The sequence below is a fragment of the Suncus etruscus genome, chromosome 14 (genome assembly GCF_024139225.1).
Source record: "Suncus etruscus isolate mSunEtr1 chromosome 14, mSunEtr1.pri.cur, whole genome shotgun sequence".
Classification (NCBI taxonomy): domain Eukaryota; kingdom Metazoa; phylum Chordata; class Mammalia; order Eulipotyphla; family Soricidae; genus Suncus; species Suncus etruscus.
Window position 1 is genome coordinate 20,970,196 of NC_064861.1, and position 19,267 is coordinate 20,989,462.

The following is a 19,267-nucleotide window of genomic DNA, read 5'->3' on the forward strand; positions in this document are numbered from 1 at the left end:
TGTGAACAGTGATGGTAGTGTGGAATATTGTGGAATACTGTGAAATGTAAACTTAGAACAATTAATGTGGAATATTGATCTTTAAAAATGCCAGATGATGATAAATAAGAAAAACTAAGTACCAGCTATTTATCTTTAAATGTGATAAATGGAATAGTCAGGATTTATATTCAAGGTAAAGAATTACTGAAATAATGTCTTAGGAGTATTTTTCTCACTTTTAAGGTCTCTTAACTCTTAAACATTGAATCTTTTATAATCTTAACTGAGCAATCATGTTTGCCTATTGACATAACTCAATTCACACAATTTTATTTTCCTGTGGAAAATATCACCTTTTTTGATTGTCTCCCAAAACGTTTCAAAAATTATCAATGTCCTCTCATAAAGTCTGCATAATATTTTATTTATTGTTTTAACATTTTCACTGTCATACTTCTTTAAAATCATTGTTTGTTATAGAAGAATCAAAATCTGTATTTAATTTTTCACATCTTATCATTTTGTGGTACAGTTCTAGACCACTGTACTACAGATATTGGAATCAAAAAACAAGTGCTGTATTAAAGTATTAAGTGTACAATAGTGTTTACACTAAAAGAGGAATCTATATACTTCAACTTAAAAATACTTTTCTATGGAACTAGTTCTAACTATCATTTGCCAACTAACATATTCTCTTGTTTTGCTGGTGGAAGGTCTTGCCTCAAAGTGCTTGGCTGTAGCTGCTGGGCAATTAAATTGGGTGGTAATGGCTGAAGGTTGAGAAGGCTATGGCAACTTCTTAAAATAAGACTATGAAGAATTTTACATATCAATTTATTTTTCTTGTCATGAAATTTTTCTCAGCAGTCAATGATTCTGTTTGATAGCACCATTCAAAATTGCTTTGTCAACTAAGATAATACACTTAAAACGTTTTATTGAAATTTCAAAGATATTACCAGAATTTTACAAGTAGATTTCATGCAAGAAACTACTTTCTTTGCTCACCTATAACAAGAAACTACATCCATAATTGATCAACATGTGATAGCAACAATTCAATCACATCTTCAGGATCTAGTTCTAATTCTCCTGCTATTTGCATGTATTTGCACATATTCCCTCCTCCACTGAAGTCCTCAAAGTCACCCAAGAATGTTGGAATCAGCTTCTTCCAAACTCTTGTTAATGATGCTATTTTGACATTTTCCCATGAATCACAAAATTTCTTTATGACATCTAGAATGATAAATCCTTCCCCAAAGTTTTTCAATCTATTTTATTGAGATTGATGAGACTAATTACTTGCTATGGCAGGTATAGTCTTACAAAAATATCTTTTTTTTTTTTAATAAAAAGATCTAAAAGTTGAAATGACTCCTGGATCCATAAGCTGAAGAATGGAAACTGTGTTCCCACATAAATTTATCTTCATCAGTTCTTGGGCAACCAAGTGTATTGTCCTGAAAGGATTAAAAACAATTTTGTTGTTTTATGAAAAACTGTTTGGGTCTCAAAGGAGAGTTTAAAATAATGAGTAAATGTTATTGTAAACAGATGTGCATCCTCAAGGCTTTGTTATTCCATTTATAGGATACAGGAAGAGTAGGCTTAGCATAGTTTTCAAATGGTAAATGAATATTTGCTTCAAATTAAAGCTATTGTCTGCATTAGGATTGAGAGAGACAATCTCTCCTTTTAACTTTGAATCTAGGCATTGACTCTAATAAAACTACAGGATAGCAACTTCTTCCAATAAACAGCTGTTTTACATAGTCTGTCCTTTAGTGTAGCCACCTAAATTGGTGAACTAAGACAGAGCTGTTGCATACCAGACTGCAACTTCTCCATCAGCACTTGCTATTTCACCTTGCATTTTGATATTATGGAGCCATCTTCTTCCTTTAAATACTATGAATCTATCTCTACTAGTTTCCAACTCTTCCTCTTCAGCATTGTCACCTCTCTTAAACAAAAGCATTGAAAAGAAGCAGGGTCTTGCTCTACATTAAGTGTGAGCTTTAGGAAATGTGATTGTGTGGTGATTGCTCTCCCCAGACCACTCAGGCTTTCTCCTAAACAACAATAAAGTCATCCCCTGTTCATTGGTGCATTCATTGTAGAAATACTTTTATATGTTTGCTTTGTCTTTGTTTTTTGGGGTCACTCCCAGCAGTGCTCAGGGGTTACTCCTGGCTCTGAGCTCAGAAATTACTCCTGGCAGTTTAGAGGTGTGGAATGCTGGGGATAGAACCCACATGCAAGGAAAACACCCTAACCACTGTGCTCTCCCTCCAGTCCCTAGAAACATTTTTTAAAGGGGTAGAACACAGTGGTGTTGGAACAGAAGAGAATTTCTCATTCTGACACTTGGGATCTACTCCTGGTCATAGTCAGGGGATACAAAGTGCTGATGATTAACGCCATGTACCCAACCCTTTGAGTCATCTTCTGGCCTGTGGAGATATGCTTCAGTTTCCTTCAAGAACATTATTTTTACATTTAAAAATTTTGTTATTTGTTGCAAGAGACCTATCTTTTAGCAGTCTTGGATTTCACCATGCCTTTCTTTTTGATTTAAAGTTAGAAATATATGATGCTAATTTTTGTGAAGAGTGAAGAGACAAGAGACAGCAGTTGCCATAACATTCATCTTGAACAGTGGTTGACTTGCCCACCTGGAACCCTAGAGTAGGAGATTCAGAATCTAATCTCTTTCCCTCTCTCCCTTGAGAAAATTTTTTGATCTTCAGCTACTTTTTTTTTACTTCATAAGGAACCAGATCATCAAAGATAATGGCCAGCAATGTTACCAACAAGACAGACCTTTGCTTCATGAACTCCTGTATAGTCACTGGGAACCTGAATACTCTGGTGGTCAAGAAGTCTGATGTCTGATCTTGAAATATAGCAAAATTGTGGGCTGCTCTGTTCATAAGGGTTTTTCCTTTGTTCAATATGTTAATGAGAGAAATGTCCTTGCTGCTGAGGCAGGAGAGGATTGAAGAATGATTGTTGGCCAGGTTTTTTTTTGGGGGGGGAGTGGTTAGTTTTGGGGTCACACCCAGCGCTGCTTAGGGCTTACTCCTGGCTCTACGCTCAGAAATCGCTTCTGGCAGGCTCCGGGGACCATATGGGATGCCGGGATTCGAACCACCATCCTTCTGCATGCAAGGCAAACACCTTGCCTCTATGCTATCTCTCCGGCCCCATGATGGCCAGGTATTAAACATTAATCTGGCTGCAAAGCCAAAAATGAATTGAGGAAAAGCAGGTGTAAAAAAATCTGCACTGGAGATGTTCAGCTCCGCTTTGATTTGGACCATGATTTTGAATGAGATTATTATGATAGGATGTACAGTTATCCAGCACGTGGTTCTTCCTCTTCCCCCCATTCCTCAGGCTGTAGTGTGGCTTCAATTCTGAGTGGACAGTGAAGATCTTCTAAGTCTGGAAAGTTGAAAGGAGATGATACTCAGGCTATTAAGAAGGAGTTGACCCAAATAAAACAAAAAGTGGGTTCTCTGCTGTAAAAAATTTAAAAAAAAAAAAAACAGAGCAAACAAGCAATAGAGACTAAGAATGATAAGTCAGAAGAGCAGAACAGTAGTTCCCTGAAGAAAGATGAGACTATCATAAAGATGGAGTTGGAGGAAGTGCAGATGACTCTACCTAGGAGGGGTATATTATTCACTATTAGATGATGATGATGAAAATGAAGAAGGGGAAGACCAGCTGGAGTTAATCAAGGATAATGAATAAAAGGCTGAAGAAGGAAGGATAACAGACAGTGCCATGGCAGGGATGACTCAAGCACATAGTAGGGTTTAGAAATTTTGTCCCATTATTTCTTTATCTAAGCCCTTGACTAAGATAAAAATTTTCACCAGAACCTCTCCCCTAGTATTTGCTCACTGTTTTTTGTCCTTGCCCTTCCCATGTTTATAAATTCATATTGCCTTGTGCCTAGTTCCATTTTCACTTCCTTTTATGCTCCTAGTAGTTAAATCTTACCCTGTAATTTTTGCTTTTAATTTTTATACCTCTTTATTATTTATCCATAAAAAGGATGTATGGTTTTATATCAAAAATATATGATGCTGGGGCCGGAGGCTGGAGAGATAGCATGGAGGTAGGGCTTTTGCCTTGCATGCGGAAGAATGATGGTTTGAATCCTAGCATCCCATATGGTCCCCTGAGCCTGCCAGGAGCGATTTCTGAGTGTAGAGCCAGAAGAACCCTTGAGCACTACCGGGTGTGATCCCAAAACCAAAAATTATATATATATAATGCTGGAGCCAGAGCCAGGGCACAAGCGGTAGGGTATCTGTCTTGCACATGCTAATCTAAGATGGTCCACGGTTCAATCCCCTGGCGTCCGATATGGTCCCTCAAGCCAGGAGCAATTTCTGAGAACAAAGCCAGAAGTAAGGACTCCTGGTAACACATCACCTGGAGTGGCCTAAAAATCAAAAACAAAAAATACATATATTTTGATACCTTAACTTGAATAATTAGTGACTGGAAAGTTATTAATTTCCCTTTGTTGGTTTTTGTCTTCCAGTAGAGAGATCTGATGAGAGGGAGTGAGAAAGAGAAAACAGGCAGTAGTAGTTGAAAAAATAATAACACACATTTCTTAATTAATTTTAGCATTTTATATGGACCCAATTCATAGTACTTTAAGACAACTACAATAATAACATCAAGCAAGATCTCTATTCACAGATACCCACCACACATATAATAATAAGTCTCACCGTGCCAGGGATTGAACCTAAATGCACCTTAACCCCAATACTACCTCCCTAGTCCCAACCTTACAATTGTCTTGATTAGAAACATGAAATTGCATTAGGTTAATAAAAATCCCATTATGTGGCATCTGGAAAGTAAGATGGCTTGCTTAGCTTTTTCCAGTATAGTGAATGATATATGCTGAGCGCTTTGAACAGACACTAATCAACCTCTGTAAGAAAATTGTTTCTAGACTATAGCTCGTTGGAGGAAGGGATCTCTCTGTGCTCACTGTATGAGGTAGCTAACAGCGACTTAATTCAGAATTGATTCATGATTATGGCTGCAGTGTCTGAAGAGCAGTCTACGTTCATTGTGGACTTGAACTCTGTCTCTGGACAGGATTTGTTTCTAGTAGATAGCCTGAGAACATTTGAGAATGTCTTGTTTAGTGGTAATAGTACAAACTTCTCAGAGGAGATGTGCTTTTTATTTTTCTGCTCATATTTCAGCTTTCCTGGTTCTTTTTCTTGACTAATTTTTTTTAAAGGAAAGCTCCAGAAGTGAGCCACTTCAGCATAGTAGTCATCCTATTCAAACTTAGAAACACTTTTATACATATTATTTGTTACTGACAGTAGATTTTATAGATATAGGAGACTCATAGTGTTACTCTGGTGAGCTATTAGATTGGAAAGTAGATTTCAAGTTATGATTCATGTTGTGTTTTGTGCTGATACATAAATCTATTTTAGAATATCTCATTCTTTAGAAATTCCATTTCTGTGGAAGGGAGATTTTGATGAAAACATAGTAATAGAAAAGGTCTCCCATGCTTCCATGCTTGGATTTTCCACTTATGAACAGCATTTTTCTTTTATTTTTTTGAGAGGGGAATAAAATTCATAAACAAATATTTAAAGCAGTGGTTTGCAACTCTTGTATACCCATAGTGAAATTAGGTGAAACATTTTATGAAATTTTAAATTTTATTTTACAAAGGCAGAACTTTTATTTTATTTTATTTTATTGATTTATTTTTTGGCTTTTGGGTCACACCCAGCAGCACTTAGGAGTTACTCCTGGCTCTACGCTCAGAAATCACTCTTGGCAGGCTCGAGGACCATATAGGATGCCAGGATTCAAACCACCATCCTTCTGCATGCAAGGCAAACACCCTACCTTCATGCTATCTCTCCGGCCCCGAAGGTAGAACTTTTAAAAATCATTATTTATAATAGAATTTTATATTTCTCTTAAACTATAATATCTCCTTTTTTATAATATCTTTATTTAAGTACCACGATTACAAATATGTTTATAGTTGGGTTTCAGTCATAAAAAGAGCATGCCCCTTCACCAGTGCAATATTCTCACCCCCCAGTGCCCCATGACCCCCCCCCACCAACTCTGGCCTGTTTTTAAGACAAGCATTCTACTTCTCTCAGTCATTACAAATATAATATTTCTAAATAAAAAATTGGGGACCGGCGATATAGCATGGAGGTAGGGCATTTGCCTTGCATGCAAACGGATGGTGAATCGAGTCCCAGTATCCCATATGGTCCCCCAAGCCTACCAGGAGTGATTTCTGAGCATAGAGCCAGGAATAACCCTTGAGTGCTGCTGGGTGTGACCCCCCAAAAAATTTCATCCAAGTTTACTATGTATTAAATGTCAATTACTTTTTTGTGGCCATAAAGACATGTCTGCAGACTAATACCAGGCTGTGTATTGGTGTTTGAAAACCACTGGCTTAAAGTTTAAGAGTAAGATTAAAATGTGATTTGAATCCTGCTCTGTTTTTGAAATGGGAATCATTTTTTTTCTTTTTTTTTTTATCGGCCACACCCAGCAGTACTCAGGTGTTACTCCTGAGTAACTTCTGAGTTACTCAGGTTATTCCTGGTTCTGTGCTCAGGAATCACTCCTAGCAGGCATGGGGGACTATATGGGTCATACCTGGTTCAGCCATGTGCAAGACAAATACCCTACCCACTGTAAAGATTCTGGCCCCTGTATTTTTTTTTGGCTTTAATATTTAAAGAAAATGCATCACATAGTTGACATAGCGGATCATAATACATTTGTTGTTTCCAGATAAGTGATGTTACTGGAAATAAATAGAAAGGAAAAAAATAAAATGGAAGATAAGAAAAAAGAAATCAGAAAGATATCAGAAAGAAAAAAGAAAGAAAGAAAGAAAGAAAGAAAGAAAGAAAGAAAGAAAGAAAGAAAGAAAGAAAGAAAGAAAGAAAGAAAGAAAGAAAGAAAGAAAGAAAGAAAGAAAGAAAGAAAGAAAGAAAGGAAGGAAAGAAAGGAAGGAAGGAAGGAAGGAAGGAAGGAAGGAAGGAAGGAAGGAAGGAAGGAAGGAAGGAAGGAGGGAAGGAAGGAAGGAAGGAAGAAAGGAAAGAAAGGAAAGAAAGGAAAGAAAGAAGAAAGAAAGAGAGAGAGAAAGAAAGAAAGAAAGAATGAATGAAAGAATGAAAGAAAGAAGGAAAAGGAAAGGAAAGGAAAGGAAAGGAAAAAGGGAAGGGGAGGGAAGGGGAGGGGGGGGGGAGGGAGGGAGGGAGGGAGGGAGGAAGGAAGGAAGAAAGAAAGAAAGAAAGAAAGAAAGAAAGAAAGAAAGAAAGAAAGAAAGAAAGAAAGAAAGAAAGAAAGAAAGAAAGAAAGAAAGAAAGAAAGAAAGAAAGAAAGAAAGGAAAGAAAGAAAGGAAGGAAGGAAGGAAGGAAGGAAGGAAGGAAGGAAGGAAGGAAGGAGAAGGAAAGAAAGAAAGAAAGGAAAGAAAGGAAAGAAAGAAGAAAGAAAGAAAGAAAGAAAGAAAGAAAGAAAGAAAGAAAGAAAGAAAGAAAGAAAGAAAGAAAGAAAGAAAGAAAGAAAGAAAGAAAGAAAGAAAGAAAGAAAGAAAGAAAGAAAGAAAGAAAGAAAGAAAGAAAGAAAGAAGAAAGAAAGAAAGAAAGAAAGAAAGAAAGAAAGAAAGAAAGAAAGAAAGAAAGAAAGAAAGAAAGAAAGAAAGAAAGAAAGAAAGAAGAAAGAAAGAAAGAAGAAAGAAGGTATAGTATCGAACACATTTTCAAATATTATTGTATCTCCAAAGAAGTCATTAGTACAATGGCAGGGTGTTTAGTGTTTCATTCTGTTAAATTGGACTAAATAAAATTAAGTTGTCCAGAAATTCAAAGTACTATTACTGATGCTACAACTTTCAGGAGCATCCACTCAGCTGCCAGGCCTCTTGGAAGAAGGAAGTAGGAAGATGTGGGGGCCCACAGTCATTCCAAAAGCCCTGGTGATATCAGCCCCAAAACTGCTGTTTCTGAAGTGTAATTATATCAGTGTCCCCAAAGGGCCTCATAGAGGGTCACAGATGAGGCAGGCCATCGGGAAATGGTGATTATGGGTGATGGAGGCAGCAAGTATGGCTTTAGCAGTTTGGAGGGTTGGCCCACTCTCTCCTCTGAGTCGGCCCGCTTTTTGCTGTGTGGGCTGGTGTAGCCATAATCTTTCATGGCTCGATTTATACCTCATTTGAGAAAAGAGTGAATCTATGGAGCTGCCCTCAGTTCAAACATCTGTAATTGGAATCTGCTTAAGGCTCTGTTTCATTCCTGTCTAATGTTATCATTAGAAGGATGATAACATGTTTCATATGTTGTCATGAAATTCAGAGGAAGTAAATCATATTCAATATTTAGCACCAACCATATAAAATGTTCAGTAAATGTAAACTTCTTGCTGATTTAATGATACTGTTATTGTACCCTTTTATTTTTCCACATTTCAGTAAAATAGACCATAACAGAACATTCAGATGTTAAACCTTTTTTTTTGTAGTTTTAGCATACATGGATACATGTATATACAGAAAAGCATATCTGAGTCTTTCTTCATCTTTCTTTTCTTCCTTCTTCCCCCCCATCCATTAATATCTACCTTCCTTTATTCTCAATTTAATATTTCTCTTCTTTTGTCCCCCAATTCACAATACAGACCAGGCAAAGGGCCTGGGTTAAGGTGTATATGGGATGCAATTACTGTACCTCCTCTTTCTATATAGTCAATGTAAAGAACACAGCCTGTGGTAAGAATTGGGAAACCTTAACTTTTTTTTAATATGTATATATATATATATACATATATATATATATATATATATATATATATATATATATATATATATAACAAAATTCTTCACCAGTGCAACATTCCCATAACCAATATCCCAAGTGTCCTTCCTCCCCACCCCACACCGCCCTGTACTCTAGACAGGCTTTCTACTTCCCTCATTCAGTCAGATTTTGTTATGATAGTTCTCAGTGTAATTATTTCTGTGACTGCACTAAACGATCCCTGTGGTGAACTTCATGTCAGGAGCTGGACCCTCCAGTCCTCCTCTATTTTGTCTCTGAGAATCATTACACAAATGTTTTTCATTTTTCTCAAAACCCGTAGATGAGTGAAACGATTCTGTGTTTATCTCTCTCCCTCTGACTTATTTCACTCAGCATAATAGGTTCCATATACATCCATGTATAGGAAAATTTCATGACTTCATCTCTTCTGATGGCTGCATAATATTCCATTGTGTATATGTACCACAGTTTCTTTAACCATTCATCTATTGAATTGCCAGACTCAATTTAATATTTCTATCTTGACTGAAAAAGATCTATTGTAGGGCTTAATGTAATGATAAAGGTAATACCTGTTTTTCAAGAGGTCATCGACACATAAGTAGAGAGTGATATCAATAAGCAATTACAACTTACTGTAATAATTATAATTGTGGGTGCACAGAACATACTGTAGAATGAAAAAGCAATAAATAATACTAAAAAGGAGAACATTTCAGAGGTCAGGATGAATGATTTTTAGCACAGAAAATACAAGCATGAATGGGCTCTGGGTATGAGGCCTAGTACATTTGGGAAATAAGAAATTTCATAAATGTCACATAATATTTTAAGTGGAATATTGAAACACAGATTTGGACTAAGCATGGAAAAGCTTAGAATTTAGTGAATGATTCAAAATTAACATTTTTTTTGAGGGAGGGGGGAATTTGTGTCATCCTTAGAGTAAAATGTTGCCTTTTAAAATAAATTCGGCTTAGCTAGAGATAGCATTCAACACATAGAGGATAATTTAGTAAATAGACAAAAAGATATAGAGCAGAGTGAGAGCTGGTACAAAAATTGGTTTTCAACCACTCCATGGATAACAACAGTGCTCCCAGCCTTTTTGGGGCCCTTCATTGGCTTTATGTTACTAGTTTCCTTTGGTCCTTGGGCTTTTCGCAAACTCACCACCTTCGTAAAGAATCAAGTGGATGAAGCAACCAGAAAGGACTCAAAGGTTCTGTACCAACAACTATGCACCTCAGAAGACCAGCTGACACCTGACATCTCCCCTCCTGCCAACTCTCCGCCACTTAAGTTTGAAGTTATCGAGGAGCTGGCGCATAGACCTCATTCTGTGCCTTGCCAAGCTTTGGAAATGACTGAATCAAGGGTAGCAGATGCGGTGACTGGAAGCCCCACACCTCTTCATCCAGTGTGGCCAGTCCACCGAGGCACGTCTGTCCCTTCTATATTGTATACTAAACAGGGGGAGATGTGGGAGATCGAGCACCCCACATATCAAAGGAACTCTGAATGAATTTTCCACCGCCTGTCTGATTCAAGCCACAAAAGTTTGCATAGCCCCGAACCAACAGAAAACTCTGCAAATAAATTTAGCTCAGCACAAAGAATCTGGCTTAACCAGATGCCTTAACCTTTCCATGGAACCTGGTTTTGTAACTGCTCTCAAGTATGTAGTTATTGATATGTTTTTGTAAAGTTTAAATTATGATCCTTATTGCTTGCACAAAAGATAGATCTAAATGGAAAATAGGCTAAACAAATAATTGTATTTGCGTAAATATCATTTAGCTATTTGTTTAAGAATTTGCTTCCCCTCCCCCCATCATGCCAGGTTCCTCTTTATCCTTCCCGCCATCAAAATGTGTTTATGCTCCCATTGGTTAAAATTGTTGTACTTGTACAAATCTGATTGGTTTATGTTTCAATCCTATGTTACTAAAATAGGCCCTGGATTGAGCTATTATGAAAGGGGCCCTTGGGCTACTGTGAAGGTTGGAAGCACTCAGGCCATGGGGGTACTGTTGGAAAGTTGTGTGCAGAAATAATGTTAATCATATATTAACTTCTGATCTTCAATAAAAATAAGCTATTATAAAAAAAAGGAAAAGAAAAAAAATATATGTACATACACATATATGTGTATATATATATGTGTGTGTATATATACTTATACAGAGAGAAAAGAAAATATCTCACTCAGATGCAGCAGGGCAGGAGGAAATTAGGGAAAGTGGTGGCAGAAAACATACACTGGTGAATGGTGTTGTGCATTGTATAACTGAAATTCAATCATGCATACTTTGCAACTGTAAAAAAATACTCCTGACTGTATTGTGAACAACCTGTATTATGGTCTTTAAATAAAGCAATTTAAAATGTCAAAAAAAAAAAGAATTTAGTGAATGATAAAGCTGTGACAGTTGAAATAATCACTTTGACAGGAGTGGAGCAAATGACCTATTTAATTCCATACTTTCCTTATTGCCAGATGTTTCCTCATTTGATCAGTCAAGATTGCATCACATTTTCATTCCTGAAACAATCTCTTGCAAGGGGGATCAGAAAGACCATTACTGACTTAAAATAATCAAGATTCATCCAGACTATCCTGGAGCATAGGGTACCTCAATACTTGACCATGAGTGGACTTTTTTCAAGCAAGAAAGAAGAAAATACAGAAATGGTATTGGGTAGACAATAAATAGAAGGGGCTTTAGTGACTAAGTGAATTTACCTCAACTGCTCTATGGAGTTGGATTGGTTCTAAATGAAAGCTGAGTATTCACTAAATTATTGCCTAAACTGAGCACATTTGAGAACAATATGTGTATGCCCAATGATTTGACTTCATTTTTTAATGTGATAAACACAATGAATTTTTTTAGGAAGAACAAATTTAAAACTTCTATGACGTCCCTCAATGAATGTTGTATTATCATTGTTCCCTTTATATTTAAGTTTTAAACAATTTTTAATGTGACATAAATATTCAGAGCTGTTTCCAAAGCAGTCAGTCTACACTGTCATTCTCATCAGTCACTGAAAAATGATCTTTGGTAAGGACACATTTGGTCTCTCCGCAGAGTGGGAGGCCTACTTCTAAAAATATGTTGCTACGTTACAAATGCACCAGAGGATCACTGTTAGAAATTAGCTTAGACAAAGTCTGTATAGAGAAATACTAGATTTGAAAGAAAGTTATAAAAAGCATATATTATTATTTACATTTTTCTTACTTTCCAAATAAATATAATTTTCTTCCTTTATTCTTCCTTTGCATTTTAGAAGTAAAAAAAAACATTTTCAGTGTTTTTATTATTTTCTGTACTTTAAAACTTGTCATTACATTTTTTTTTAATTGTGACCAATCTGAATTACAAGTCTTTCACAGTTATATTTAAGGTACAAAGTGACAGTGAATTAAGGCCATTCCCACCACCAGTACTCTCCTCCCTCCACCTCTGTTCCCAGCATGCAGCCCATACCTCCCCCATTTTCATCCTGGACTGCTAATGTAGCCGGTCCCTTTTGTATATAATTTGATGCAGATTGGGTATCTTGATTCTCTTGTTGATGACTTTGGGTTTGGCGTTTGGGTCTGATCACTTTTTATTTCCACTCAATGTTCATACGACTGTTTGCTCCTGATACAATCCACTTTTCCCCCCTCCATTTATGAGGCAAACAAGTTGATTCAAGCCTTTTGGTTCTGTTGGGGTAAGGGGGTGGGGGACAAAGAAAGAAAGAATGCTGGGAGGGGGGGTCTGTCTAGGAGCTATTAATATCAGTTTAAAAGGAGAAAACGGAAAAAGAAAAAGGGAAAAGAAAGGAAATAAAACAACCAGGCCAAAAAACAACCATCAAGAAACACGACAGCAAAAATAAACACCAGCTGAAATGAGTACAACAAGAGAAAGAAAAAGAAGGGGGAGGAGGGTTTGTGTGGCAAGGTTTAGTGTCTTTGTTTTGTTTTGTTTTGCATAAGCACAGTAAGTATTGGGAAAAATAGGAAGGGGATTCCCTTGGCCTAAAAGATACCGGGTGTCTCCACTTTTGAAGCATATGTCATGGGAAGGACAACAGGCTCCGGACATGCTCGTTGATGAATCCGAAGGTCCTTTTCTGATGCCAGAAAACGTTGGGCTCAGTTGTGTTTGACAAAATCAGTCCTCTGTAATTAGAGATCTTGGTATTTGCACAGATCATAGAACAAAGTCTAGGACAGAGTCTTTCTTTCTGGTTCTAGGAGTTATTCTCCACCACGGTTGTTGTAGTCAGTCTTCTGTAATTTTGATCTTGGTTTTCATTTGCAGTACTTTTAAATACATTTATATAAAGAAAACTGGTTGTTATATTACCTTTCAGTTAATAAACTTTTTTCTTTGAATTATCACCACCCTTTACATTAAAAACCTAGCACTTTATAATTACAAATAATCTACATAAGCATGTTAATTTCAATTTATGATGAAAGTGATATAAAAGACATTCTGGATATTGATTAACATTAAAGGCAAACTCCAATTAGGTAAGCCTTACAAAGACACTTGAGACTAGTTTTGAAAGGCGAAAAACTTCAGAGTGACCCCTAAGTCCTGTAGAGCAGAGTTGACAGTGACTGCTTAAAGGACCAGTGATATGTTCTACATGATTATAAAGTTAAAAAAATTTGATCCTATTGTATTATAATTATGAGTATTAAAACTAAAAATAATTAAATTTACTATAACCTTTTTGTCAGTATAATTTATAATTCTTTAACTTTACAATTAAATAATATAATCTATTTTGTAGATCATATACCCTTTTCAGAACAAAGTCAATTGATATGTATTTATAGGTATAGATGCTTCCTCAACAGATATTTCCCAACTATCTAATATGCAAATTTTATGGGAATACCATATCCCCTAGTTAATTTTCTTGCTCATCTCCAGACATGGATCAATTATACATATTACTATTAAGGACAGTACTGACTATATCACTGAGATGTTTAGCTCTTGTGAACTGTACTCATTATTTCATATTATAATAGTTTTTGTGATGATTTACTCAGTCGAACATCATTAACATAATTTAACATCATTTGCTCAGTATAACACACACGATAACTCTTACTTCCTGTGCCTTCTATCAGTGAAATACTTCTTCTAAAACTCTTTCCTGTCCATCCTATCTACTTCGAATGACTCTGTACAAGAAGTCCTCCCTATTCCCCTTCTACGTGCCACATCTCACCACCTAAAACATTACACATTAATTCACTATATTGAATTTTCATTTTGCTTCTCTAAATTCACTCTTTAGTCTTATATACTTTCTCTAGGCTCTGAGAACCATATGGGCATAAACTGCCTTGCATCAGCATTCTGGATTCCCAGCTTTCTAGATTCAAATAAGGTTTAGGCAATGGTGAACATTGGAAAAGATCAAAAAGATAAGGACAAGGCTGGAGAATCATAACTCCTATTTTATTTCCTAACATACTCCTCTACTACTTCTTCTATGGTTGAAGCTCTTATAAGACAAAGCTCCCACAGCTAGATATCTCATTGGATTCCTGTGGTGACAACTTCCCCCAAACCTTTAGAACTAAAGTAATGGCTTTGTCTTATTGATGGCTCCAGAGTACATATCTTAGCTATTAGCCTTGGAGAAGTCCTTTATAAGAAATTTATTTGATAGGAATGAGTGTTTCTATTTTGCAGACAAAGAAATTGAGGAACAAGAAGTAACTAGTATAAGGTCTCATGACTAATTTGAGACATAGTTTGTTGGAATCCTTAAGCTGTATTTGAAATTTATTTTTCTTTCCTGACCGAATCTTACCATGTATTTTATGTTGCTATTACATAAAAGGTGTTAATTTTATTATACTTGTTCTGTGATATTAAATTATGTCACTCAGTTTGTAAATTTCTTAGCAGGCCACAGCTAAGAAATAGCTACAGAGGAAGGTCTAAGATTTTAGCAAACAGTAGAAAACTTAATGATCCAAAAGTGAGTAAAAAGAACGTATTTTAAATCCAGCACATATACCAAATCCAAACCGCATGTAAATGTTCTTGGCTGATAAGGCTGTTTCTTGAGCATACTGCTAGCACTGCTTTAGTGAAGTTGCCTTGTCTCCAGTTGGACAAGAGGCTGAAGTCTGGGCCATAGAAATGGCAGAAACAGAACCAGCTAACAGGAAGTACTTTTAGCCCCAGAGGAGTTTGCAGAGTGGAACCTGTGCCCATAATGAGAAGCAAAGATTCTTGTCCTTTATTTCATGCCAGACTAGCTGATTTCAGGGACCATGAGCTATACTCCTTTGAAAATCAAAAATTCCTTTTTCTTCCTCTAAAACTTAGAAAAATATTCTCTTTTGTTCTTTATCTCAGACCTCAGAAGGTAGCAGATTAGGGAAAAAATAATCCTAGAAAATTATTAATGTTTCACATGAAGCTAAGAGAAGCAATAAAAAGAATACACTTGGAAATTACTATGTATATGATTTTTAGCCAAAAGTAAGCAAAAGATCCTTTTTCTAAAGAACATGTTTTTCAGTTTCAAACAGTTTATATAGGATGTGGGCATTCTAAACCATTAAAATGTACCCAATCTCTCTGCGTCTCATGGGGAGTAAAGGAGTCATCATTTTGGTATCTTTCCAACCTAAACAAGTGCAGACTAAAAGGAGGCTGCTGTCAATCAACAAATGAACAGGAGTTGGTTGAGCATCTTTCATGTCCCAGGGGGCACACAGAGCACAGAAGGTACAGAGTTGAACTAGATGCACGGAAATCTTACCTCATGAGGCTCGTATTCTGCCAGAAAACACAGATATGAAATAAATGAGTAGCTTCTGAGTGAGAAAGGACAGCTAAGTAAGAGGTGTTGTTAGGGCTTATTAGAGGGGAAGGCTCAATTGTTAAGCAGAGTCTGGAAATATTCCTGAGAAAGAAGCACCTGGGAAGTTGAGTAGATGTGGGCAGCTGTGAACCAGGCTGATTGTGTTTATAATTATAAATCCTGAACTAGCCCCGGAACTGGTAAACATTGACTTTGGGTTATCATGGCTATGTAACTCCACACTGAAGTTGCTAACATAAAATTATAACTTATTATTTCTCACAAGCCCAGAGACACTACTGAAAACTGTTCTTTTAATAGTGCCACTGACATGATTTGTGTGATGTAGATAAACAGATGGCAGTGACATTGAAGAGAGTTCACAGAGATTTTGGCCTCAAGGCATGTTTGGCTGGAAGGTATGGGCTCAGCAAGGATGACTGGAATTTCTGGGGTTCTTTTTCCATGGAGTTAGATATCCTTTTCTTGCATATGGTTTCTCTATGTGGTTTCTCCAGCAGGGGAACTGAACTCCTTATCTTATTTCTAAAATCCTTCTCACATGCATAAATGAAAGTTGCCCTGCCTTTGTAAAGCAAAGAAAAGATTCTGGAGAGAATAATTGCTGTATTCTATTGATTAAAATGACCCTTGTCTTCATCAGAGCAAGCCTGTCAGGAAGAGTGAACCATGCAAGTTATCTATATAGATTAATCAACCCTCCAGATAGTCAATGGTTTTATTTTATTTTTTGTACTGGGGAACATTATTAGTAGGAATCAGTCAGTGTTGAGAGATGGGACACATCCTTAATGGTTGGAAGCAAGTAAAAGTATGTATTATTGAAGGAACTGGGAGAAGTTCAATTTAGCTGCAGGATGGATAGAAAAGAGGAGAATTAAAGAAAGTTAAATCGGAGAGGTGAGCCAAAAACAAGCCAAGCCTGAAGCTGACTACCCTTGAGCTTTTCAATTATGTAAACTAATAATTTCCTTTTTTCCCATTGCAAGACTGAATTGGTTTTTAGTATTTGAATTCAGAGGCCTGACTAATGGTGGGGGACCCTGGAAGTGACCTTACCACTGAATGGAAGCCATTTGGAAACAACATGTTCCTTACACATTCTAACATTATGATTATTCTTGATGTACAGACTGCAAGCTTCCCCTGAGTAAGATAGAATGGGCCTCTATATCATAAACAAAAAGACCTGTGGGTGGAATGTGCTTCATGGCTTCAGAAAACCCTTTCCACATGCATAATTAACATTGGCAGCAAATGACTATTCTGCACTCAAGCAGTAACTAACTGATCAAAATGTCAAAGGGTCTTCTCAAATTCTCATAGTGGAAATGTACCTCACTATTCACAATTCCTTCTTTCTGAATTCTTTTTTTAATAAACTTTTATTGTGACCAAATTGCATTACAAATCTTTCACAGTAATATTTACGGTACATAGTGACAATGAATGAAGGGCATTCCCACCACCAGTGTTGTCCTCCCTCCACCCCTGTTCCCAGCATGCATCTTATATCTCCATTCTTTACCCTGCAGAATACTACTGTAACAGGTCCCAAACCCAGATCCCAGATGTAGAACTGATACAGTTTCCTGCAACAACACCAGGAACTAAGCTCCATTGGGAAATTTCTAACATCGCTCTGGCACCAACTTGTGCCATTTCTGATAAGACAATGAGGACAACGAGGAAATGACAATGTGATCTAATACCAGGTTGTCCTATTACATCACCTAACAGTAAGTGGAAATCAGAGGATGTACCATCCTTTGATCTGTGCAAAAACCAAGAGCACTAACTACAGAAAACTGACTTTGACAACCACAACTGGGCAGAACTTACCTTGGGACCAATAAGGAAAATCCTACCCTAGGCTGTAGCCTAGGACTCTTGCAAAAATCAAGATTTCTTATTACAGAGGCCCAATTTTGACAACAGAGAATGAGCAGAACCTTTGGAACCATAATATCCTAGGCGTTGGCTTAGGAACTGAGCAAAACAGGGAGCACTTGTTACAGAAGTCTGAACACAACAACATGGAACAGAACTTCTAGAACCATAAAGACTGTATCCTAGACCTTGTCCTATGACCTGCACAAATACCAAGATCTCTAGCTACAGTGGCCTGATGAAAAACACCAACTCAGTTCCCCATCTCGTGCCTTGGCAGGAAACTACAACCAACATGCCTGCTGACTCATGCTATGTGACCCCTCTTACCCCCATCATATCATGGACCGTTGCATGATACTGGAATCAGCTTCAGCAAAACCCCCAGCTCAAGGACACTACGTGATTCCGTAATGCCGCAAATCATGTCTCAAACTTAAGTCCGAAGTCTGGGATACAAAAAAAGTGCCTTGGCTTTCACTCCCTACAAGAATATCTCAAAAGACCTAATTGGGAGGCCAATATTACCTTTGTAACTTTAATACCTTTATAATAATGCATCTTAAGATGTGTATTCCTAAATATATAGGTAGCCTCCTCCATCACTTGTTTTCTTCAAATACCTTTTTTAACTGAGTTTTATTTATTTGTTCTATTTTGATATATACATTTTTTCTTTATCCTCACCAGTTTTGATGCTGCTTGGTACAAAAAAACAAGAAAATGTCTTGTTTGGATAAAAGCTTCGATCAAAACCAGACCACAGAGACTGTGTAGCCTGTCATGCTTACCCAGAATAGCACCAGCAATACAATATGACACCATACGCTTTTGTATAGGCACAGTAAAAAAGGGGAAACCATAGACACAGAAACAATATCTTATCTTCTATGGACAAGAACTCACACTTTTTATAACACAAGGATGCCCCCCATCCTGAACATCTGTTATGTGTATACAACTCAGTGTCCATGAGATTGGACAGTGTTAGTCTGATCTCAAACCCCAAATCCCAAACTTCTTTCTGAATTCTAAACCTGCATATCCTTAAGGGTTTCTATATTATGTTAGTCAACCAGATTCAATAACATAAAGTTATGCAAAATCCTCAGCACAGTAGTCAGTCAGAATCTAATAAAGCTTGAGAAAGTATTAGATTTTTATCTTTGTTCTTATTAATGTTTCATTTTCTGGGTCACAAGTGCTTTGATTATTTTCCTAAAAAAATGAAATAAACCAAAATTCTAGGTTTTTCTGTTCCCAAAGACCCAAAAAGATGAGTTAAATTAATGGAAGGAGAATTCTACAAGCCCATGCCTGGTCCAAGATAAAACCAAAGAAATTATCTCTTAAGATCTTGACATATTAACCCCAGACAGCCTCAGTGTGGGAATAAGGGTATTTACATGGTTACTACTACAAACTTATTACTACATTGTTATTATTTATATGGTCGTAGCTACAAAGTTATTTCTACACAGTTATAGATTTACATGATTATTACTACTACAGAAATTGAGTATATGCTCATTCATAAGGAGTTCTAGGGAGAGTGAGTGGTGTCCCTGTGGAAAACAAAGCAAACCCAACTCAAGTGACCAATGAGATTTTGCCTCAGAGTGTGTGTTCCTTAAATTCTTTATACTCTGGC

The 19,267-nt window shown here is 36.7% G+C and overlaps 1 non-coding gene and 1 pseudogene across 1 annotated transcript; one reads left to right on the forward strand and one right to left on the reverse strand.

Annotated features, from left to right (window-relative positions):
• Window positions 1–2,781: 2,781 nt before the first annotated feature.
• Window positions 2,782–3,816, forward strand: LOC126028315 (heterogeneous nuclear ribonucleoproteins C1/C2-like; annotated as a pseudogene).
• Window positions 3,817–8,688: 4,872 nt separating this feature from the next.
• LOC126028771 (small nucleolar RNA SNORA51) lies at window positions 8,689–8,821 on the reverse strand. The gene has a single exon (XR_007502486.1). It is a non-coding gene; the product is annotated as a small nucleolar RNA SNORA51 (small nucleolar RNA).
• Window positions 8,822–19,267: the final 10,446 nt, after the last annotated feature.